The sequence below is a fragment of the Camelus dromedarius genome, chromosome 3 (assembly GCF_036321535.1).
Source record: "Camelus dromedarius isolate mCamDro1 chromosome 3, mCamDro1.pat, whole genome shotgun sequence".
Taxonomy (NCBI): Eukaryota; Metazoa; Chordata; class Mammalia; order Artiodactyla; family Camelidae; genus Camelus; species Camelus dromedarius.
Genome location: NC_087438.1, coordinates 9,151,640 through 9,178,284, shown reverse-complemented (window position 1 = coordinate 9,178,284; position 26,645 = coordinate 9,151,640). Strand labels below are relative to the sequence as shown.

At 34.9% G+C, this 26,645-nt stretch overlaps 1 long non-coding RNA gene across 1 annotated transcript in view; it reads right to left on the bottom strand.

Moving 5' to 3' along the window:
- The window catches only part of LOC135321043 (uncharacterized), a 34,526-nt gene extending 9,954 nt beyond the window's left edge, over window positions 1–24,572 (bottom strand). The window contains exon 1 of the long non-coding RNA XR_010380455.1: window positions 24,139–24,572. This is a non-coding gene — a long non-coding RNA (uncharacterized LOC135321043). The remainder of the gene's footprint in view (window positions 1–24,138) is intronic.
- Window positions 24,573–26,645: the final 2,073 nt, after the last annotated feature.

The following is a 26,645-nucleotide window of genomic DNA, read 5'->3' as shown; positions in this document are numbered from 1 at the left end:
GTTAAAGGTAAAAATATCAGCTCATAGTTTCAGAGCAAGCTCGTCAGGGACAAGAAACTGTTAAAATATTTGTATTCCCTTTGGGGACTCACCCAAATGGAGTTTTGTTGCAGAAAAGATAATGAACTATAAATTAAGATGCAGAATGTATCACCGAAAATCAGTGTTTCATGCCACATCTGCTGTACTATAATCCTGTTAGCCTGCTGACACTGAAGCTGAAGGGAAACAAACATGCTCTGAGGTATTTGGTAAGTGTCTGCACATAGTTTTTCCTAAAAAAAAATATTTGAGGCAACTCTTTAGATGAAGTGATGGTTTGGTCTGTAAAAACTGAACTTTATTGTTTTGTTACAGGATTTTAAAATATAATCTACTTACACGCATATCAATGGTAAGATTCACTATTATGAAGTCTAGTCTCAAAGAGCCTACTCCCTTTGACTTCATAATCTTCAACCTAATTAGAGTTAGAAAATTTTAATTGAGGTTCGCATCAATTAAAAACACTAACTAACCAGCTGGAATTCTCTGAGGCCCACTGCAACCAAACCTGACATTCTTTCACAAAGCAGGTGACTTCTAACTAGACTAACTTAAGAGGTTGGTGCCCTGTCTTTCCTTTTCCTGATTTAGTTGCTAATTTTCATACTCGGGTAACTGACAGCAAAAAACAAAACGGTCCTCAAGTCTCAATCTAACCTGAATTTAGCTATTTTCCTCGTCTAAATCCAATCTTAAAAAGCAAACAAACAAACAAAAACTTTATTGTGGCATGGTTCCTGTACAGTAAACTACACATATTTCAGATGCATAATTTGATGCACTTTGATAGATACATACTTGAAAATCCCACAGCTGAATAGTAAGTATACTCACATTGTCAATGATTTCATCACTTAGTCTTGTTTGCATTTTATATTTACTTTGTATAATTAGACATTTTAAATTCTGTTCCAATTAATTAAAAAATGATTCCACTCAAAAAATCTTACACAATAATCCTTAACACACAGGGAATTCCCTTTTCACAGATTGTTTTCCAGTATTTATTTATGTTTCTTTAATCCCATAGAAATGTGGTGCCAGTAGGCATGCACGGAAGTTCTCATGGAGCTGTTGGGAATACATGGAAAAAGGTGAGAATGGGATAAAATTAAAAAGTCGACAAAAAAAGTGACAAAGGGGTGTAGATAGTTTGCGAGACAGCCTTGAGAAAAATAAATAGGGAGGTTAGACTCAGGATTTGAACTGTTCCTTGTAGATAGCTGTGAAAGATAAACAGACCAAAAAAAAGTGTTTGAGATGGGTTGACTCTTAATTTGTAGATAAAGGCATCTTGGGTGAAGTGATGTGTATAGACACACACACATAACTGAATACTGTATACAAGTATAGACTTGATAATGTCTGAGCTGGATAATTAATCAATCATTTTGTATTTCACATATCTGGGGAGTCCACAGATCACCAAGGGACATGGAACACTGAACACGGAAGTCTGGAAATTCTTGGACTTGCAAACTGACTATGAAATTAGCCAAACATAATCATCAACACATACCCCCATGCACTTCCTTCCCCAGGCACTTGCGTGTATCTTTAATAAACTAGTTGGAGTTAATTACAAACATTTGTGAAGTTAGTGAATTTAAGTAACTTAAATTTTAGTAAACATTCAGGGACACACACTGCCGTTACATGGAGGGAAGTGACAGCCAGCACATTCACTCTATGACCAGGCTATTGATGGCAGAGTCATGGGTGACAACTCTGAGCTGCTCCCCCTGTGGGAGCATGTTTCTATATTATTTTTTATGATAGTGAAAGAAAACTCAGTTCCCCGCTCCACCAAAGCAGGATTTCAGGGCCTCAATGGCTTTAAGTTCTTCCTAACCTCCCAGTACTTATTTTGAGGGTTCCTAAGTATGTTTTTTATTGGTTATAATTTCTTAGTTATAATCTGTGACAATATTTCTCTCTTGTCAGTCATTTAAGCTCCAGATTTCACCTTCCCCCATTTCACCTCCACTGCCAGCTTGAACAGCAGAGGAAGCTCTATCAATAGTTAGACTAGACTCATCCTGTGAGTCTCACCCATCTTCCTGAGCGATCAGGAGGGTATTACGAGGCTAGATAATGCCAAAACACAGCTTCTCAAAATGGTGCCCCCCGAACAGGGGCAGATTCAATCACAGCTTGACGTCTTGCAGCAAAAAGAGAAGAGAAAACTCAGATGTGAATCTCTCCGCCATATACATGTAAAACTTGTCCCCTCTCTCTACTTTTATTGTTTTTAGTTAGCTGGACCAACACAACTGCACCCCAGCAGTCAGCATAGGAGCCTATATAAATCAGGTGACAGTCTTTTTGCCCAAGTAGGAGTTGGCCCAGTGGATCTGGTTTCAAGCTCACTCATTCCCTCTATTCTTGTATCTATGGTTAAAACAAAACACCTTCAACATTATAGCATAGATCTCATACTGTTTTTTCACCCAGGGAGTTACAGTTGTCATGGCAGAAAGGACAAATAGCAGACCAGGTTCTTATTAAAATAGTAAACTGAAACCCGTATCACTTTTAGAGGAATTACAGAGTTTGCACCTTGTCAGGTACTTGGAAAATGCAAGGCTGAAAATGACTATCACATCACAATTTGACGAACATATTCAATAAACTCTAGGAAATGAGAGTAGACTATTATAAACCCAATCATTATTGGCTATAATTGTAAGTATTGTTCATGATGTGATCTTCTTCTGAAGCAAATCAAAAGAGAGTTTGATACATGCATGCCTTCCTAGGGCCTTATTTTTCTCTACATTTGTTAGCAAAGACCACAAACAAACGTTTGACTTAACCTAACAGACACAGCAGTAATCTTTCTTACATCAAGGATAAACCAAGTCTTGAACCCTCTGTAGTAATCTGGTTTGCAGGAGTTTTGATTATCTTACTGTACATATGGTATCACAGCAGTCCTCTCTATGAATGGTATCATTCTGTTGGACTTGATGAACAGGAAGTAGAACAAACATACTCTAGATACATTGGAATAACATTTATGTGCCAGTCGGTAGAATAAACATGTGACGTTAAGGAATGCCCCACCTGGATCATGTTTTAGGGATCATAAGTTCTGAAATGTCTTGAGACTGCAAGGTGAAGTACAAATACTATCCGACCACTAAAAGAGGTACAAATCCTAATGAGTCTCTCTGAATTCTGGAGGAATAGATCACATTTGGGCATACTTCAAAAGTTCTTGTTTGTTGTTTTGTTTTGTTTTCCAAGTTACCCATAAGGTTGCCTTTTTGAGTGAGGCCAAGAGGAGGAAAAGATTCTTCAACAGACTTATGGAGCAGGAAAGTATGAAGCTCTGGAAGACCGCCCTAGGAGAATTATGGCAGAGATGCCTAAGATTTTGGATGAGGAAAAGGCTACTTTTGTAGGTAACTATTCATGTTTTGGGGCAAATAAAACAAAAAACAAAGACATTTTCTGTCTTGCTGTATACATCTGAGGAGGCATTACCATGAGAAATCCTGAGATCTGAGCTCTCTATTATTATCTAGATACGATTTGACTGACCAAGCTATCCAGGTGGGTGGTCCCAGAAAAATTCCATCCTTAAGTGAAATTGGCATGTGTGATGTAGCTTTTGAGTAGGTTCTGGAGGCAAAAGGAAGTAGAAAGTGCAAGGGAGTTGGACTCCCATGACTTTGGGTGCTACTCTGTTGATATCTCTCCTTTAACCCTCACTCCTGGCCTTATGAGAGTTCCCTATTGTCAGCGCGTTGACGAAATAGAAGAAAACCATGTGGCTGGTTTACTGACAATTCTATACATATGCAAATATCACCCCAAATTGGAAGGCTGCAGCGTAACAGCTTCATACAAGCACTTCCCAGATGTACGGTGAGGAAAACAACCTCAGCTGTGTCCATTATAAATGGTGCATCTGATTATTCACTTTGCCTCAAAGGAGAGGTGGCAGCAGTCGTTTCTGGCACTAGTTGGTTCAATAATCTGGGATCAAGAAAGGACAAGACAAAGGTCATTGGTAATATGGAAGCCTGGGAATAATGTGTGTGGATGAGCGTCTCAGAATGAGTGAAGGTAAGAGGGCATTTTTGTCCTGTGTCAGTTTCATTATGGTGTTTATTTCCATAAATGTGCTACATAATTAGAAATTCAAAATGACCTATTCTATGGGTATAAGGTCGTCTTACCCCAGCCACTCTGTTTTTGCCTGAAAACACACATGCAGTGACTGAGAAGGCAGATATGCAGGTAATGCATGGTGACAGCAATAGCTGACCTGTCCACACACTGCAGAGACTGACCCCGACCCCTGAGCAGGGCATCATGCTTTAGAGGACTAGCCAGCCTTCTGGTGGCTGATTAATCACATTGGGCTCCTTCATATTGGAAGGATAGCAATTCATTTCTACTGGAAAGCTTATTTGCTCTTAGTATAGATTAGCCTTTCTGCCTTTCAGTTCTTTTGTCAGCACACTTCTCCATGAACTAAAAGAATGTCTAATTCATTGCTTTGTTTTTCCACACCAGGGAACGTATTTTCCTGGAAAGTGTGGTAGCATCATTCATTCTTTTTCTCCATATATTAAAAATACTTTAGATTGAGTCTTATGACTATATGTGTTTCTCTCTCCCTGAGTTTTGACCTTAGCCAGCCATAGAAGACTCTGATTATGAGCGTAACAAGATTAAGACTGAGTGTCTCTCTATCTACATTATTCACCTTCTAAATTCCGTGGAATTTACAGCTGTTCAGTTAGACTGTCTTTAGGGAGAGTTTGGTTAGTTAACAATCTGGTACCAGAGTAGATAAAAGATAAAAATCAGCTTTAACTGCCATTTTCTGGCTAATAAACAAAGTGACCATGATAAATTGTGGTTCATAAAATATTGACTCAGTCAGTTCCTCTATTAAGACTTTCTAAAATGTTTAACCTTCAACCTTTCCCAAATACAAAGGTCTAGAGTAGGAGCACGATGACTTGGGTAGAGCTTCTGCCAAGTTTGAATTGTATTATCTAAATCTCTATGACCCTCAGTGTTCTCCCGTCTAAAACAGAGCTATCATGGGAACCAGGCAGAGTAGGAACCAAAATATAGAGAGCTCTTATTAAAGTTAGAATTTTACATGCCAGAATAATGTGTCGAAAACATGTCAGACATATTTCTATTTTATCATCTATAATGATTTGGGGATTAAAACCATTTTATTTTTAATGCTCTATGAAAACCTCCTTATGTTACAGAAAGCATCATATACTTCCAAAAAGGTTTTCTGATCAAAAGCATAATTTATAAATGTGAGAAATACATTAAAACATAGACATATAATAAAATAACCACAATGAAACCCCACATTTAATCACAATTGAAATATTATTATACAGCTTCTGCTCCTTACAGACAACTCTACAGGTGCGTATGTACAGTTATTTCTTTGTTTTTTCCTTTTCTTCCTGCTCTCTCCTTTCTTTCATTCTTTTTTCTTTTCTTCACTCCTGTCTTTCTTTCTATAGACACATGTGTGCATATAGCACCTCTGTTTATATTCTTATCTATATCTTTCTAGACATGCATATTTTGATCTACATGGAAAATAAGATAATATTTCATGTATTTATGAATATATGCAGACATACACCTCTCCACATTTATTTAATTGGCTCAGTCTGGTTTATAAATGAATTTTCTCAAGACTAAGATATTTTAATTAAGTTGTAAATTGGCAGAGCCATCCTAATCCTTGTGGCTGTCTTACAACAAATGCTTAAAAAATATTATTCAATATATTGCTGCTGTTGCGATGGCCATGATGGTAATTTTTAGTAACTTTATTATATTAATGCATATCAAAAGTTTCTAGATAGAAGTAATATCTCTGTAATATGGGAAATTATCCATATATTTCCTCAAAAATGTGACATATTTTTTACCTATGTTCTTTCTGAAGGATTATTACCTTTTACATTTTTATATTATCTCTATGACCATTTTTATAACTGCTCTTTTTATAGTATTCTGTTTAATTTACATTTTATGAATTTTGACTCTATTTTTAGGGACTTCCCAATACTGTAATCAAGTGAAAATCTCTATGTATTTTTTTCTATCAATTGCAATCAATAACTCAAATTTCTTTATTTCACATGAAGCCCTGTTCTAGTTATGGTGGAAATCCACTTTAAAAGAAAGTGAAATATGTATTAAATAAAATGGCAATAAATAAGTAGAAAACAAGGATAGAATTTCTTCCACACAGTATATTTATGAAAACACAATAAGGGTGTGATGGGCTGAATGTTTGTGTCTCCCAGAGATCTGAATGTTGAAATCCTAACTTCCAATGTGATGGTTTTGGAGAAGAGAACTTTCAGAGGTCATTTATGTCCTGAGGGTGGTGCCCTCATGAATGGGGCACCTCATAAAAGAGACCCCGGAAGGCATTCTCACTCTTTTTCTGCCACATGAGGACACAAGGGGAAGCCAATCTTCTGATTGAACCAGAAAGAGGCTCTCACCAGAACCCCATTATGCTGGCACCTTGATCACAAACTTCTAGCCTCCGAAACTGTGAGAAATAAATGTCTAATGTTTATAAGCTACCTTGTCTTTGATAATTTGTTATGGCAGCCCAAACTGACTATGACACAGTGCAAAATTAAATTTGAAATAGTGAGAGATTGTCTTTTCTTCCCCACCTCTAGCCTTATTGAGATATAACTGACAAAAATTGAATGTTAAGGTTCAATGCACTGTTTTTACATATGCACATATCATGAATTCATTACCGCAATCAAGCTATTTAACATAACCATTACTTTACATGGTTGTCATATTTTTTGTTTGTGGTGAGAACACTTAAGATCAACCCTCTTAGCAAATTCCAAGTACACAAGAATTATTGTCTTTTTGATCAATCATTTAGATATCCAAAATGCATCAACCCTTACCTCATGCTATACAACACAGTCAACCCTAGATGAATTGCATGTCTAAATATAAAATGTAAAATAGCAAAGATGCTAGAAGAGCATATAGGAAAGCATTTCCATTGCCTTGGGGAGGAAAACACAAATTATAAAATAGGATGAAAAAAGAAGTTTCAAGCTCTAATTTTTTGCATTATATTAAGATGAAAATTTACTTTTTGTCAAAAGATATCATTAAGGAGAAAAACAAACTCCAAGTGGAAGAAGATACTGCAGCAGATACATCTAAGGACTTGCATCCAGATAATAAAAACACAAATCAATGAGAAAAAGTCAGAAAATCCTGTAGAAAAATGGGCAAAAGTCTTGAGGCAATTCACAAGAGTATATTCAAACGGGCAGTAAGCATATGAAAAGTTATTCAACTTTATTAATCATCATAGAAATGCAAATTAAAAACACAACACAAAGCAGCTACGCGGACATCAAAATGACTAAAACAAAAAAAGGAATACAATGCTACGTGTTAACCATGAAAGTGAAGCCACCAGAATGCTCAGCTAGTAAGCATATAAATTGCTATGATCTCTTTTGAAAACAGTGGAGTAGTATCTGCTAAAGCTGAATTATTCATGATGTAGGACCCAGCTATCCTCCTCCCGTAACTCTCAAGAGAAGTGCAAACACGTGTTCAAAAGAATCGTATACAAGGATGTTCATAGCAGCTTTACACAAAATCATCCCAGATGAAAACAGCTAAAAGCCCATCAACAGTGAAATGGGTAAAGAAGTTTGGGGGTGGTTCACACAACAAATCCAAGAGGGCAGTGGCACTGCATGGGCTGTAATAATGCACAGGCATGTGGGTGAAGCTCGCAAACTATTTTTTAAGAAAAGAAAGTGAACCGAGCATATAACATACTGTAAGTTTCCGTTTATACAAAGCCCATGAGCAGACAAAACTCATCTGTGTAATTGGAACTTGGTGTTCAGTTTGCCACATACGAGGATGATGAGAAGGGAGGCCTCCAGGGACCGGGGACGGTCTGCTGCTGCTGCTCACACATTGTCACTTGCCGAGACTTCACCGAGATATACTCTTCAATTTGTTTGATTTTTGTATATAAGTTATAATTCATTATAAAGCTAAAGGAATAAAACACTTGATATAGTGAAGTCTGAGGGGTGAAAAGATGAATCACAAAAATGGGCCAACAGTAGGAAGGAGAGCCTCGTCCTCCCTGTGTCCATTCAAGGCAGCAGAAATAGTGAAAAGGCAGGTATGTTCCCTTGCTTCCAATAACAGTTTTCCCATACAAGCAAATGCTATTTGGTATGTAAAATAGGAGAAAGTTCCCGGCTATTTTTCTCATATAAAAAAACTGGTTTTTCACTTCTATAACTTTCTCTAGCTGAATGCTCTAATATTCAGCAGGTAAATTAAATGTATTCTGATAAAAGGCAAATATTTAATGATCCATTTCAGGAAGTCATTTGCATGCATTTCTGAGAGATAATGCACTATCAGCTGTTGTAAATTAGTATTAATAGAATTGAAAGAGAAAATGTACATACCAATCACATTACAGAATTGGCCCTTCACTGGCTTTAAAACAAAGCTAATGTGCAGTGTTCCTGAGAGCTCATAAATGCGGCTTGTTCAAATACCTTAAAATAACATGAGCAAGTATCTTTCATTTCTAGGGCAAATAGTATGTATACCAGAAGAGAAACAAGAGTGGTTTGACTTTTATGTTTTGAAATTGTTCATGTCATCGATCCATCATGTCCATCAAGGCCATGCTATGATAAAAGTCTGCCAAAACATCTTGTAGTACTGGAGTATTTCTTTGCAAACTGCTCTAGAAAAAGTATGGCAAAGGGGGGCATTACTGTTAGGATGCAGGCCAGTATTTTTTAGGACTACACCCACCCTATCATGGTTCAGAAAAAAATCTAGACGTTATCTATTTTTTCTTCTCTCATACTGAAAAAGTTCCTAGGGAAAAAATTATGGGAGAAGAAGGAGCAAAAGTTTTTTCATAACACTGATGGCATGTGGGGAGTAAGGACGTTACAAGGTTAATCTGTTTTTCCTGTGCTCACAGTAGCCATTGCGGGTGGAGAGCAGAAGAAGAAGGCATCTGTGTTGCCAAAGTCCTCGGTCCCTGGGTGCTTGTTTTCAGTGATACAGGGAGACTCTTAAGTTCTCTATTTCAGACCAGGTTAGAGGAAACATCTTCCTAAGCTTCTCAATTACATTATTCTTTATTCCCTCCTCGACTTCCAGAGGTGCTCATGTCTTACCCAGTTTCCTCTTTCCCGTGTGACTTTTTTTCCCTCTCTGAATGAGTGGTCTCAAGCTTGCCTACTTTTTTCTCTGTGAAAATTTAAAGCAAAACAAACCAACAAAAAAATATGACCCAGAGCTATCAAGGCTTCACAGTCCAATTGACCTAGCCCCTCCCACTCTCAACAATATTCCAAATTCTGAGGAGTTGTGGGAACTCTGCAGTTGAGGACATTCTGCTTTTAAACATCTTTGACATTTGATAAGTTCTCTAGGAAAATCTTTTCACTTGTCTCTGTTGAATAAAACTCTAAATGCTGCAAAAGTCTCCTTAACTTTTGTCTGTTCTAAATGCTTTTCAGTGGCTACCAAAGGAAGTAAATTCCAGTGTGTTTCCACGTTGTCTTTTCTTTAAAAAAAAATTAGCTTTATTTTTTAGAGTAGTTTAGATTTACAGCAAAATTGAACAGAAGGCGCAGAGATTTCCCATATACTCCCTGCCCCCACATATGCACAGACTTCTCTACTATTAAAATCCTGCACCGGAGTGGTGCATGTATTACAGTCAATGAAGCTGTGTTGACACATCATTACTGCCCAAAGTCCAAGCTTGCATTAGCGTTCACGCTTGCTGCTGTACATTTGAAGGCATTTGGACAAATGTATAATGATGTGTATCCATGATTATAGTATCATACTAAATAGTTTCACTGCCCTGAAAATCCTGTGTTCTGCCTATTCATCCGTCCCCCTGCCCAACCTGTGTCAATCACTGAAATCATACAGTATGTAGCCTTTTCAGGTTGGCACCTTTCACTTAGTAATATGCATTTATGATTTATCGCCATGTCTTCTCAAGGCTTGGCAGCTCTTTTTTTTTTTTTAATGCTGAATAACATTCCATTGTCTGGATGGACCATTGTTTATTTATCCATTCACATACTGAGGGACATCTTGGTTGCTTCCGAGTTTTGAAAATTATGAATAAAGCTGCTATAAACACCCGTGTGTAGGTTTTTGTGTGGATATAAGTTTTCAGCTTCTCTGTGTAAATACCAAGGAGTGTGATTGCTGGATCATATGAAAAGTATATGTTTAGTTTTGTAAGAAACTGTCAAGCTGTATTCCAAAGCATCATTTTGCATTCTCACCACATTGTTTTTGAAATACTTTTTTACAGCATTAATTGGATTTTGTTTTCTTCGAGTTGTCTTTTCTCTATATAGTGGTTATACGCTTCCTAAAAATAATAATATACATTTTATTTTTTATCTTTGTGAATCTTAAAACTATTTGTGCATCTGCAGCATAATAAGTACTAAGGCCTTATTTGTTACTTTACAGCAGTGTTAGTAGTAAAATTATGCTTTTTATCATGTAGAAAAAACAAGCTTTTCAGTATTTGTCATATTTCATAGTTAGAAAAAGGTTTTGCTATAAAATTATATAATTATTTTTGAGTCACTTCAATACTTCCATTATGAAATTATTTTTTTCCTAAATGGAGTTATAAATCAGATCCATAGCATATTACCAGATATGTCATAATTCCCTAAAAATAATCCAGATTACATATAATTTTCAAAAATTGTTTAATCAGTATATTTTTTATTCCAAAGTAATTATTCTACTTTCAAGGGCTTTTAAATTATGAAGTCTCTTTAAAATAAATATATCTAAAATCAGTAATTAGTGGCACATTGAAATATACTACTGTTGGCTTTGTTGTCCAAATTACCCTTTCTTTTACAGCTTGTTTCTATAGCAATAGCATATACCTGAATCACAGTTATTCTCATGTATTTCATTCTAACCTCTCCCACATTTTTCTGGTCAAGCTTGATTCAGTTTGAAACTTTCCTCAAATCACTTCTTTTCTCAATAAGTCTTTAGCAATTCCCATAGAATTTCTATCTCATTTAAATCAGACTTTTTCACCTACTATCATACTTTGTAAATGATATTTATTCCACAAACTGTTAGGTTGTCCACTAACCTAATTATCTCTTTACAATTTTAATATAGATATAAATTAGATTTAATCATTTACATTGATACTATTTTGTATGAAACTATAAATTGTATTAAAAGACAAGACTCTGACAAGCTGGCAATGGGCAAAAATATGAAACCACTCTTAAAATCAACATTGGCGTGTCGTTTCTGCCTTGGGAGACAGCAGGAATTTTCTCTCCACAGCTCCATTAGACAAAATAACAATAGAATTAGAGTCACATAGATATGTGAGTGGAATAACACTAAAATAATTCCAAAGTATGAAGTTCAAAAGGTTGACTGAGTTGTCAAAAGCGGAAGAACATCACCATTGGAATATAAACTGAAAATCTTTATGGTTGTTTTCTAAGTAAAGCTTGAAACAGTGCTTTCAAATACATTTGCATTTGATAAGAAAGGATTAGCCTGTTAAAAATTTAGCGAGAAAATAGGTGAGAGAATGTTATTATCTGAAAATCAACATACAGGATGCTTCAAGCTACTCTGTATCATTTTAAATATAGAAAAATAATGGAAATCAGCATGTACCCTTGTCTTTAAAATATTGTTGGGTTTTTTTTCTACAGAATTATATTTTTATTATCTATATTAATATTTATAAGCATATCTGTATCATTCTTAGGTGTATGTTGTATGTTATTTTCCAGTAATTTATCAATCAGTCTAAAAATCTGTCAACTATTCATTTGAATTTGAACATGAATTAATTTAGATATTGTTGCATTTTGTCATTCATCTATTATTCACATCAATGACTATATTAGTTGACTGACAGGAGGTACTTGCCTCTGTGTCTGGCACTCAATAAGAACTGAAAGAAAAGTAGCACCAGGACAATTATGAGCAAATGTTTAATGATAGTTCTCCTTGTTCACATGCATGAACTTACATCAGAATATTTTTATTAGCTTTTTGTCTCAGTAACTGATAGTATGCATTCAGGCCTTTTCTGCTTCAGAGTGGTGTATGAGAGTTGTTAGTGAAATTTCCCTCACTGTCTCTACTGGGCATTAGTAAAATGAAACCTCTGGTACAAGGGGATTTTTGCTTAGTAGTGTCCTTCAAAAAGAAAGAAAGAAAAAGGAAGAAAGGAAGGAAGGAAGGAAGGAAGGAAGGAAGGAAGGAAGGAAGGAAGGAAGAAAAGAAAGAAAAAAAGAAAGAAAGAAAGAAAGAAAGAAAGAAAGAAAGAAAGAAAGAAAGAAAGAAAGAAAGAAAGAAAGAAAGAAAGAAAAGAAAGAAAGAAAGAAGGAAAGAAAGAAAGAAGGAAAGAAGGAAAGAAGGAAAGAAAGGCAGAAAGAAAGAAGGAAAGAAGGAAAGAAGGAAAGAAAGAAAAGAAAGAAAAGAAAGAAAAGAAAAGAAAGAGAGAAAGAAAGGGAGAGAGGGAGGGAGGGAGAGAGGGAGGAAGGAAGAAAGGAAGAAATAAAGAAAAAAATCATTGTAGGTAGGGAAGAAGCCTCATTGCTCAATGTCAAATTATGGAATAGCATGCTTTCTAGACAGGAAAATACCAGTTGGTGAAGACAGGTCTAAAAGTGCAAGAGGAATTTCCTGTTCTGGATCCAAGGCTCTGAACAGGGTCTGCCTTCCCACTTCCGTGAGTGATCCTAAGAGACCAGTAACGTAGGAGATTACCAGGTGGTGGGGGAAGTTTTCTTTAAAGGAAAACTTAAAGAAATGACAAAGACCTGAAAATAAAACCTTAAATTTGTTTATCTCTGTGTAGCAACATTATGAAGAGTGAAAATAATTAGCTGAGAGTAGTTTTTCTTGATTACAAAAAAGAAGAAATAAAGAAGGAAAAGAAACAAAAAGAAAGAGAGCAAGGAAAGTAGAACAGTTTGCCATTTATCATTTGTGAAAATACTCTAATGGTGGAGATTAACCAGGAGTATACACACAGTGTGTTGTGTTTTAAAGTCATTTCTCAATTTGATTTTAGGTGTGTATACGATGAGTAGTGAAAGATAGTGTAATATGCTGAGTTATGTATGTCCATTTTAATTTTCTTGTTTAAACTTTTTAAGGAAGATTTTATTTTGAAGCATAACATTTCAAACAAAATGTGTGATTTTTAAAAACTAGATTGTATAAAACAGGAGGAATTTTTTTTTTAAGGAGCATTGAAAGACCAATTGAACTATTCTGATATCCTTTTTTGCAAATGATAGGTTGTTCCCTTGATTATTCTTTAGATGTTTTCCAGGTGCTTTATCTGCTCGCTATCTATCTATAAATACACTCTTCTATTTCCAGAGGTGTTCTTTAAAGATTAAAATTTGACTTATTCTTAGTTTAAGTGATTAGTGATAATCTAATTTTGGAAACAACCATGCCAAGTGTCTATTATCTTCAGAGAGGGTTCTCTGCTAGGTTTCCCTGCAGACAGACATTGTGATGTCTTGAATTCTTGTGAATCACTTTAATACAAAGAAAGATAATAATAAAATTAAAACATAAAAAATAAAAACAATAATATTGAATTGTATGGTGTGATGGAATGGATCAAATGTCAGTCCAGATATAAGAGACCAAAAAATAGTTTTTTTAAGTACTAGTAATAAAAGTTTGGGTTGGGGGTTAATAGCTCAGTGGTAGAGCACATGCTTAGCATGCATGAGGTCCTGGGTTCAATCCCCAGGACCTCCATTAAATTTTTTTTTTTTAATTTTAAAAGCACTAATAAAAGACCAAAAGTTCTTGTATTCTTTGGCACCAAATACCACTGTTGTTATTCAGGAATGCCTTTATTTTGTCTGAATATAATTTCAATTTTACCATGAACAATTTTTTGGACTATATCCACTGTCCCTTATAGACTTGATATTCTTTAAGAATATATTAGCAGTTTTGAGCTACAGAGAGAACATAATCCACTGAGGCAATGGTCACCCTGAAGACGCCAAACCATTTGAAACTAGAAGATGTAGGTTCTGCAGCCATCATGTTGAACCCTGCACCCAAATTCCAGAGTGTTTCCCGTTAGGGAAAGAAGTAAGGTGCTTGAGCTCTTGAACCCTGGATCCAGTTAATTTTTTCTTTGGCTATCATGCCTCAAGTGGGCTGATGAAAATAAAATCTTCACTCTATATTAGTATCTAACACCTTAAGATTGGAAGTCAGAAATTTCAACAAGGCTTTCTTAATTTTGACCCTATCCTTTTAATTAGCCTTAGGAAAGCAATAACAATGATTGATATTCAAAGTGCCCTCTTCCCACACCTTCCAGATAAGTCACAGATTTTGTTCAGAATATTTATACATAATATCTTTCCAAGAAATTCTAGTTTGTAAAAGAAAAAATTCCCGATTTGTATGAGCCATTTTTTGTTATTATTTTGTTTTTCTCCCTAAGTAAACAGTTCTGATTTCATTCTGAATTAACTAGTTACTAGTCATTTAGCCATGAATACAAGACTCCAGAAAGATATTGAGAATAATATAAGAACATGTTTAGCATGTCATTTATCACTCTGTAATATAAACTTTGCTTTTCTTTGCTGCTCCAATCATTATTCTAAATTCCAATTCAAACATAAAAACATATTTCAAATGTAAACGTGAATAAGTTTATATTTTAGACCCCCCTAAATTGTGTGCCTTCTATAACTTTGATTAAAAAATTAAGACTTGAATGTACATAGGGCGTCCCAGAATGTGAAAGGGATTTGAGTATGAGTGAAGCTGGGAAATGGATGAATCTATCACCAGAAATTCTTTGAGAAACTGGTTTCATATGGAAGTCATACACCCTATGGGAAACAGACGATTTTTACCTATGTATGAGAAAGTGCATAAATTTTAACTTTTTATCAGAAATTTACTTGGTTTATAAAATATACTTAATATGTTGGTAGTATAGTATATGAATGTAGTATAAAATACACACACATTTTAAGGATTCATTTTTTCTTATCATGTAAACAATCAGAATATTGGGGAACTGTTGTTAGTCAATTCTAAATACACCATTAATTTCACCTATGTATCTTCAATGACCAGCTATTGTCTGCCATGCATTAGATATCTGGTACTTAATTAATCATTTATTCTAAATGAAATTTCTATAGCTGAAAATTTTCAGAAATCAATTACTGTAATCCTATTTGAAAGTTAGGTATTATTGAAAATCCCTCACCAGGCATATTTTGCCTAGAATAACCTGTACTGTCCTAAACCACTTAGGGAGATATATTTTAGAAGACATGAGCATTTTCAAACCTATTGTCCAATATTCACATATGTGCCTTTTTGACTCTTCCAACATTGGCTCCAAACTTGTGAATATGCCTTCGAGTTGAATATTGTCTGTTTGCACCTTGTTTAAGGAAACACTTGGAAGATTGAATTACTGCAAATTTGTCATATCACACTTTTCAACATTTCAAACTATACTATAGTCATATACCAAAATTTTATTAAGATCTTTTGTGAAACTTTTTCTTTACCCTGACCTTACAGAAAACACAAATAATTCATAATAAGGTGACAGGAACAAAATGTTGCTTCAACCTAGTGGTATAAAGTCATAATCGTAAGTGTTTATCATGAAAACTATGGTGGGGAATAAGCATATTCTGTACTTTAACATTTTATAAAGAGAATTTGAGATTAGATCTGAGCTGAACATAGCCTGGTATTTTAATTAAAAGAAGAGACTATAAAGCCATTTATAAAAGCCGTATTAAATTAGCAGGTTACTTAATTTTACTTTCATGTTACTTTTCTCACTATGCCTTGAGGATTATTTTGAAAACTGTGCTTGTCCTTCTGCTGTAGAAGGTAATAGAATACATTCCAGGAAGATGCTCATTGTAATGAAATTACAGAAAAGTTGCTACTTTTTAATAAAACATACTGTAGATTTATCAACCTCAGTTTCATCTGATTCTAACTTCAAATGTCCTTGGTAAATGGTATGCTATCTTCTAACAGAGTACCTTTTTCTTTCTCCAAAAATAGAGAATTCCTACCAGTTTAATGTTAGTGGACTGCCCATGTGTTAAATGGCTGAGAGCAATAAACTGATATTAAGTACAGCATTGGATCCCTATGACTTGTGATAACAAAGCCCTAAAATATTAATTTTCTTTCCTGGCTTTTCTGTTTTTATATGTTGTGTATATTATACTCAGTCATGACATATCAGGCTCTAAGAGTTATATGTGCTTTTGAATATTGTTACAAATTACAAATGACCGTACAATGCCTAGACTTGATAATTCTAAAGGAAATATTCAACATAAGAAGTAAGAGATGTAATACAAGTGAGCACTGACATTTAGACTAAAAAATAGTAATGGGACCAATGGAATATTTCACTATTTAAAATGAGGGTAAAAAAAGGCAAAATAAAAATTTGGAAGTTGTGCTACATTCCCAATGACTTTGTTTTTCACTCTAAGACGTCAAGAAAAACATGTGGATTATCTGTATAAACAGCCTGGATAACAATAGCCCACCAATATATTAATGAATAACTCATGAAAAGGAAAACTCAATTATGTACTAAAATTTGATTTAGACAGCAGACCTATAGCCAGAACATGAAAGCTATTTCTTCTTTTGGTGAAGGAAGATTTCAGCCTACGAAAGAGGTTTTTCAATAAACTTTTTAAAAAGTAGTTTTAGATTTACAGAAACATTACAAAGAAAAAATTTCCTCTCTGCCATGTACCTTGTTTTTCTTGCTAAATCTTTTATTAGTATAATGTATTTGTCATATTAAACTAATATTGATACCTTATTTTTAAGTAAAATCTATACGTTATTTGCATTATTTAGTTTTTGCTAAGTATCTTTTCTGTTGTAGCACCCCATGAAGAATATCACATTACATTTAGTTGTCATGTCTCTTCCACATTCTCTTGGCTATAACAGTCCCCCAGAATTTTCTTATTTTTTGTGATTTTTGACAGTTTTGTGGAGGACTTGTCAGGTATTTTGTGGACTGTCCCAATAGTGAGATTCTTCTGATGATTTTTTCATGATCAGACAGTGTTATGGGGTTTTGAGAAGCAAGAGGTAAAATGTCACTCTCATTATATCATGTCAAGGGTACAAGCGATCATCACTGTTAACTTTAGCTTTGTTCAGCTGTCTGTGGTAGTGTGATCGTGTGTGCCAGCTTTCTAAACTGTAAAGTTATTCTCTTTCCCCATTCCTACACTTCACTTTTTAAAAGAAAGTCAATATACCCAGACCACAATTAAGGAGCTGGGGTGAGTTAAAAACGTCTTCATGTTGCCTGAGACATTTCTACATATTTGGTATTATTCTGCACTTGAAATGTGTCTATTCTCTTCATCTTATTTATATAATTGAGCATACATTTATATCTGTTTGGACTCATAGGTATTTTATACTTCAGGTTATAATCCTATATTCTTTCATTTGTTACTCAGTGTTCCAGCTTGTGCTGAAAACTTCTATGGACTTTGTCAAATATAGAGTCAAGTGTCGTGTGTCATGTAACTATCAGTAAACAGTCATACAGAAAAGTTTGACAACCAGAAAATATCTCTTCATCTAATTATCTTTAGAGTTCATTTACATTTAATTACATCCTTAATGGACCTATATCTAAAAACAGTCACATTGAGAGTTAGGGCTTCAGCATATGAATTTTGGGGGTATACAATTCAATTCGACATTTTAATCACATCTTCAAAGCTCCCTATACCATGCAAAGGAACAAGTTCACAGGTCCTGGGAATTAGTGTGTGCACATCCTTGGTGTGGAGGCATTAGGTTACCTACCATAATAACAAATCAATCATACATTATCATTGAATTTTGAGAAACATGATGCCCAGAAATTAAAGCTTTATTTGCAGAAGCAAAGAATAAAGGAGAGTCTTGCTAGAAATCCACCCTGAAGAATGCAATTCCTCTTCTGTTAATGATTTTTTGAAATGTCAGAAAGGCAGGTGTGCTAGAAAGGGCATAAGCTATTCTCAGATTCATATACCTACACAATGGAAACCTGACAGTCAAGACATTCTTTAGAATTTTGTGACCCAACCTGCCTTTCAGATATAGATCTGAGAGTACGATGTGGGTATAGCCCAAAGAGAAGAGCAGGTGAATGAATCTCTCCTACTTAAACAATCTACTGGAAATTATCCAATCTGAAGATATGGGAGTAGGTAAGGAAGTAGCAAATATAGAAACTAAGAAGAAAAGACTGGATGAGGAAAATTCAGGCAATTTCTGAAGACACAGGAGGCTACAAATAGGTAATGGTCTAAAATCATGGACTATAGAAATTTAAATAAATAAACATTGGAAAATGTAATTTTATACTTGAGATGCAAAAAGAAAGCAATTCATAAGGAAGTTTAAAAATTGACTAAAAAGGAGGAAAGCTGAAAAAAGTTAACAAAAATATAAAGAAGGATTGTAAGAAAACTTAAAAATGATAGCAGAATTTAAATACGCTTTTAGATTAAATATGTGTCACATAGAGTCCAGATTCTCCCACATATTTTCATGCTATTTTTGTCTGAATTATATTTTAAACATATTCATTCATAAATATAAAAAGAATCATGTACAATTTTAGGGAGGATATGATAAAATATGTAATGTTTCTAAATAGAAGTATAATATTAAAATTAACTATAATGAAATTACTACTAATGTATCAAGCTTAAATAACTAGTATGGCAAAATGCCTATTTTCTTTGCACGTTTTTAAAATTATAGTGTTTGGAAGAATTCTTTTTCTTTTTCCAAAATACTGCTTTGTTATCTTTTGTAAATTATAAAACATTTACAAAAAAGAGCTTTTATCTGTGGCTGTTAAGAGAAGCTTAAGTGATGTACCCTGAACTCTTTATTCACATACATATACTATACAGGGTACTTTTTAATTAAAGAAAAAAATGATACTTGAGTTGCAGTTATGCAAATTAAATGTATTATTCTATAAGTGAATAAATTGCTTTAGTGCCTCTAATTCCGAGAGACACGTTATAATGTCAGGTGTAAATTTTCTAGCTTCCCAAGAGATACTATTTCATGTGCCTTTCATTAATGTTATCAGGAGTTGGGTAACACAACTTAAGTTTCATGATTTAAAAAGGTATTTTCAATTAAGATTTTGTTGTCTGATATTAAGAGTATATTTTTCTAATGGAATTTATTCTGACCTTTAATTCAATAATTTCCTCTCTAGATAAAGAAAATTATGCAGAGTATAGTTCCATTTGTATACACACCAACTAGCGTGTTTAGTCATCTTAGTAAACCAAGAAGAAAAAATCGCATACTTGAGTTATAGATATGAACTTACGTAGACATTCAAGGCATGTGGAGAGCTTTCTATAAACTCATTGGATATGGGGTGGGGTTTTATTGTTGATTATGATACAGTTTTTGATTGATTACCATGGATACTTTATTGATGAAAGTCTCAAGAGAATACATGTCTGTGATACAATAATTTCAGTGGTTAGAGTAAAATAAACACTTTTTTGAAGGGCACTAGATAAAATTATGTAAAAATTAAGAGAAGTTGCTGGCTTCTCACAATAAAATGAGTGAAATTTACTTCAAGAGTTAATTGCCTTGCACTTGAATGACTTTAACAACTCAAGGAGTTAAGTTTCACCACGTCTATACTCCCGTGAAATCCATCCAAAGATAAATACTTCTGAAAATCTATTTCATCAAGCTGTCCCATCAAATAAAATATATTCATCACATAGAATTATAATATATTATTGAGTATGCATAATCCTCACAATCTTTTTATATATTTAAATGGTGAGAAATGTTAACATTTAGAGAACAGAGGTCAGCTCCTGACTCTGCCTGTTGCTGGTTCTGAGAAATTGAGCAAGTTACCAGCCTTCTACAGGCCTCTGTTTCCTCATTTGCAAACTATTAAAAATAATAGTACATATTTAATAGAGTATTGTGATATTTATTTATTTTAATAATCTAATACAAGTAACCTGTCTTAAAAAGTGACTGAAATCATGATGTTAGTTAATTATTTAGATAAAAAAATTACATATAATCTTGTATTACTCATCTTTTTATTATGAGCATGTTACAAAATGCTTCATATACATCACTTTCAAAATAGATTTATTTAAGTATAAATTTAAGAAACAAATAGTTTAAGAAATAATACACAAGAAACAAAAAGTGGTTTTCTGATTATAAATACTTCATTTAAACATTCAAGAATCCTTCATAACACAGTGAAAATGAAAATAAACTTAAATTAGAACAGATTTAGAGAGCATTCCATGCATATATATGAATATATTTGCATAGATTAAAATATCTAAATATTTTATTTTAAATATCTCAACCTATTATTTAAAATTAGCATTTGCAAATTTCATTTACCTATTTCCTAAAGTTGGGTTTTCCCTAAAATATATTTTATAATCTGAGATTCTGAATTCAGATACTCTTATTTTGGAGCCCACAAATTTCATGATTACAACTAACAGACCCAAGGATATGACGTAACAAATTTGTAGTCCTGACCAGTGGAATTACAATTATCTAATGATATGTTGAATGTTTAAATGTGTAAGCCCTGACCTCAAAATCAACCTACCACTGAATCAGTTATATGGTACTAATTTCATCTTCTGCCTCCTCCAATACCGGTGTATCAATCAGTTATTCATTCTCAAAATTTTGCTTACTTCTTCCTTGCCCCAAATCTGAATCACTTACCATGTACTTTGGTGTCTTCCTTTATAATGCTTATTATTTGTACCTTTACTTTTATGTCTTGTCCTTATCTTTCCCTGCCCTTCATTCCCTCTGCGTTTTCAGTTTATACTTCATAGCACTGCTAAAGAATCTCCTTTAAATATATGTTTCTCCATCTCACTCCCATGCTCAAAAGGCTTCAGCGGCACTGTAGTACTAACAGTACAGGGCCCAAGCCATGCGGTTGTTCTAATAGTTCCAAGAGGCCCTGACGAGCTCTGTAACACTGAGCCTTTGTTCATATACTTCCTGCTTTTTGAAATTTCTTCCACCCTCTCTACATATAAAAACCATCTTCACTCCTGACTCATTTATTTAGTGATAATTTATGGAGCTCCCTAGCCACCTAGATTCTTTACTGGTCCTCACACTTACCAAGTATACTCCTGACTCAGGACCTTGAACAGGCTGTTTCAGCTGCCTAGAGACATCCGCATGCAACCTCCCCTCACTCCATTCAGGTTTCTGCTAAATTGGAGATGGTCATTCTCTGTCTTCCTCTCATCCTGTCCTCATGGAAGATAACATCTCCCTACTCCACCCTTTACATCTCATCATCAAGTTAAGTTTGCCCTCGTTGGAGTTTTCAACATCTGGCATTGTGTAATATATTGAATTGAGACAGCATATTGTCAACCTTCCCTTCTAAATTATAAGCGTTAAGTGACAAGGGACTCAGTCTACTTCAATCCCTGTTACATCCGCAATGCTGTAGGTAAGTTTTCAAGCATGTTCAGTGGTGAATAAATTCAGGTCGAATGCATTACAATGTTCCAATACTGATGGCAGTATTACAGGAATTAAGACGCTAGGTGAATGCTGACTATGAAGATTTCAGTAAACCATCTTCTCCTTTCAATTCCAGAAAATCACACATAGAAGATCACATAAATTTCACCCTAAAAGTTTCTTTTCACTCTGTAATATTTTATAATTTCCATTCTTGGTGGACATAGTGAGCCTTTCCATAGGTACCTTCTCCACCAATAAAAATAAAGTGTGCCATTCAGTCTGCATCCCTCTAATTAGTCTTTTTAGGATTGTAGTAACTCATTTAAGTCTCTTCCAATGGCATTTTGCTATGCTGTATGTATGCAGTTGTAACAGTATAAAAATTACTTGACTCAATTCAACTAAAAACCTTCCAGTATGATAGAAAGCTTTAACCTTTTAATTTGTGACCCTGAAATTTGCTTCCTTGTTTTTTTTTTCTGTCTTTCTAGTATGGGTTGATATTTTCAATAGCTGCATTCTCTCGGGCCCAATCAGTGGTCTACTTGTGCTATGGTAAGACAAATGACGTTCAAAACCCTCTTGACGGAAAGTAGGTCCCTTCCTACTTGGAGTCTAACCAGACAACAGATTCCTATTTCCTGTGAATAAGAGCCTGAAAGGTCAAAAATGTTTATCTTGGCAACAGTAGGTCATTTCTTTTTTTATTCAAATTCTGTTCAAACTTATCTAGTGATTCCCAAACTTGGTGACATCTGAGAGAGCTCTGAGATGATTTTTATAAGTAACAATCCAAAGACCCATCTAGAACTACTAAAATAAAAATCTCAATATGGGTGCTTAGCAGTGTTATAATAAAAAAGAATACACCACCAGTAAACTCAATTTCAACCATTGTTTGCACCAGATTGAGTAAATATTGATTTTAGAATGCCAATGTAATAAGATAACAATTTCCAGCAAAGAATGCAATAAAATACTTACTGAGACCTAGTAAGCAAGCATGTAGCCATTTTATAAAGTGAATTGTTATGTGCTTTGGTGTTGCAGTGGTCTAATGACACTAGAGATTCTCTTATATCAAGTTCCAGCTCACACCAGCAATCTGCCATTTTCCCTAGGTTTCCTGCATATTATCAAGTGCTTAAAGACCTCGGTGGCTCTCCATTAGTGTCCACAGAACTCGGGATGTCTTTTTTACTATATGTCCATACAGTTCTTATCTCTTTGATCCATGCCAGTCACGTAGGAAAAGCAATCTCTAGTCCTTAATAGTCTCAATGTAAGCAAGCAAACAAATATACCCTGACTAAATTTGTATTTTATACCATGTTGATCTATGAAGCAAGTTTTACTGAAGGTTCAGGAGATAGAAGGGCTTACACTACAGCTGTTCAAATAGCATAAAATTGGATAATAGATCACTATGTGGTCAATGGATCTGCAGAAATTCCTTTCCACCCTCTTTTGCCACAGGTCTAAACCTCTTGCCTCATTGCCTGATACTGCTGCCTCTGTCACTCCCTGTCTCCTCCCCTCCCTGCCACACCCACAAATTTCTGATGTTATGTATGTAATAATGTACCCCTTATTTTTGTTTTATAGTCTTGTAACATATGCCCTTATGACCTCATTTGGAAACAAGGGGTGGGTAAACTACAACTGGTTGACCACATACATCTCAGTACCTGTTTATCTGGTTTTTTTTGTTTTGTTTGTTTATTGGAAAATAGCCACACCCATTCATTTATGTACAGCCCAAGACTACTCACATTCCAAAAACGTAGAGTGAAGAAGCTACAAGAGAGGCAGTGTAGATAACAAGACTGAAATATTTATTCTGTGGCTTTTTACAAAAAAAAATTTGTCAACCCCTTCGCTAAAGGACTTCCAGAGTAGTCTGCTAAACGGGGATCCTCTACTCCTTAACAAGACTTATGGGCCAGATGTTGGATAATTATCTTCCCACCCATTTCACTTTCTCTCCAGGGAAGTATCTGCAATTCCCGAAAGCATCATCTGTCCTCCAAATTCTTCCTCCATGTGCCTTGCAGAGTAGGGCAAAATATGAAGAATGGATTCAAACATCAGGTACCTTCTCTAGGCTGTCCTCAGAGGGTAGTAGCACCACATGCTGAATTGTCCTTAATTATGTTGAAAGCTTTCTTATTTCACATCTCAGATGCAGCATAAATAAACTCAGCATGTAGGGAATTACTTACTCCCTTCTTCTAGAATTGCCGCTGTTCATAGAGAGAGAGTCTTCCTCATCACTAATTCTCATTCTTTCCAGAAATGTGGTCTCATTTTCTGCTCTGGGTGTCCTGGCTGAAAAGAAACACAGATTAAGGGAAGTTTAATGTGACATTTCAGGTTGTTGGCTGTACTTACCCCTTCTTCTGACTCAGTGCTCCACTACAGCTTCATTTCTCCTGGAGGGAGGTGAAAACAGTGATCCAAAATCCCACTTGCAAATTTTGCTTTCTGACTGTGCCCTATGGGCTGGCTAGAATGAGACTTCCTTGCGTGGTTTCTGTTTTGTGTGTGTGCGTGTGTTTATGCCTCCGTCAGGGAAGCTGGTGCTTCACAGCAAGTCTCCTCAATCACAGCTGAGCTTCCTCCGATGTGCAGGGACAGGGACAGTAAGTCAGGTAGACTGCAGAGGAAATCTACAGATCGCGGATGGCTGGGCGGTGCATCAGAGTCCTTGGGTTACACTGAGTGACATGGAGATTTCATTTGGACTGAGAGGGAAGGCTGTTTCCTTCGTCTGCATATGATTTCAGTCCTCTTTCCCTCACAATCGATCCCACTTCTGCATTTCTGGGAACTACAATTTAGAAAAGAATATTATTAAGAAGTCTGCAGAAGCAGAAGACTCCTAAACATTTTCTATACCACCTGAAATTTCCAGGAGTAATTCATTATAAATACTATAGCTCCTAGGATCCAACCAAACTTGGATCATCCCCGTGTGCTAAAGAAAATCTTTCAGAATTGTCCTTAGGCTGAAAGTTTCTCTCCCCTTAAACATATACAGAATTCTTCTCTCCTTCTTACCATACATTGTAATAGTTAGGCATAAGCAAGTTGACCACTGTGAACTTTAACTCATGTAGACCTGAGTGTTTTTATGCATGTTGGCCACCAAAAATGAAGCATTTTTTAGCTGTCTATTGTAGATGACAGTAGAAGTGAGTCTTTGGAGACATTCTGCTCTGCTTTTCCCTTCCTTGGCTCACATACTGCAAGTCCTATCACATGCGTTTGGCCAAGTGCATCTGGTCACCAAAGAGGGACCACAGAGAGGTCCATTGCGGAGAGGTCTGTGGAAGTTGTCTCTTCTGGGTGTAACTTCTCTCTGTGTGGGACTACACAGAGTCTCCTAATGGTCGACTTCAAGCTGCTGTTGATCTCCAGGATCAACAGTAGAAAAGTTGAGCTGGACAGGAATTGCATGAAATGAAGCTTGGAGCCCATCAAGCACACCGTATTTATTCACCACATGGTTGACTGCGGCATCCTTCTGAGAGTAACCGGTTCCTCTTCTCTCATTCTAAATATCACTATTCCCTTTAGCCAATGCATGATTAAATCACACAAAGACAAGGATTTGCAGAAATGTATTTTCAAGACTCCATCAAGTTGTCAAAACACAATCTAGCACACAAAGAGAACAGGAAACAGAAAGAGGAACAAAGTATGACACTACTGGTTAGCTTATTTAGGTAGCAAATAACTAAATATAGCTCGAAGTATTTTAAGGCAAAAAAAGGTTTTATGAAATAATACCCGAGAGATTCAGGGGTATGTTTTGCTCTGAGCTAGATCCAACTCCTCAGTGTTAGCAAGATGTCACTTGGACCTCTCCTGTTATGCATTTTTGTCATTTTCTGCTAGGTTGTCTTTATATATGGCATGAGCTAATCCTAGCAATTTTTGGCTTACATTTTCTCATGCTAGTGATTCCTTCATATTGATATATGACACACCGTTAGCTCATATTTGAGAAATGAATTTCTTACCACTTTCTAGCATTTTTCAAAGAATCAACACAAGGATAATTGATGGCCATAAAATAGTCAGGAATAGAAGAAAACAACAACAGGAAAGTCAAATAAAGAGCATAGCAAAAATACACAAATAATTTGAGGGAATTTTTTATTTTCTCAGTGAGATTATTTAAAAAGTCAATTCTCCGAAATTAATTTATTATAGTTCCAATTAAATACATTATGGCATTTTATAAAGTTTGATGAGCAAATTTTAAATAATTTCAAAAGAAAATGTCCAAGAAGAAATAAAAATACTAAAAAGCACCCGTATTACTCATGTTACTTTCTGTAACATAACTCTAAATAGACTCTAAATGAATTGAAATAAGGATCAGATTGCATAGTTAGAAAAATGAAATCTTCCAATTGGTCTTCATTTTAATATAATATGCAGTTATAAAATTAATGTTTATATCTGCTCTTAAATTATTTCTCTTTCAAAGAATTACGATTTGTCTTTGCCAACTCTGATATGTCTTCTTACAACTCATGTGCTAAATTATAAGCTGAAGTTCCAGGTGATATAATGAAGTATTTTCCCTTCAGTACAACATTAAGAGTGTTCCTAATTGTTAATTCCTTGTTTGTGTCTCATATTTCCAGTTAGGTTATAATTTATTTAAAAGATAGAAAGATATTATATATTATATTGTGTGATTTAGAAGAATTTAACATAATACTGTGCACACTGAAATTTCATCATAAACACTTCTTCAATTATTGATTTGTCCAAAGTCTCTGTGGATTATTGCCATAAATGTCAAATGATCATTAGCATGCAAAAAACACATATAATTGTACAGTTATGGCAAGCATGGATATCAATCAAGTGATGTTAATTTT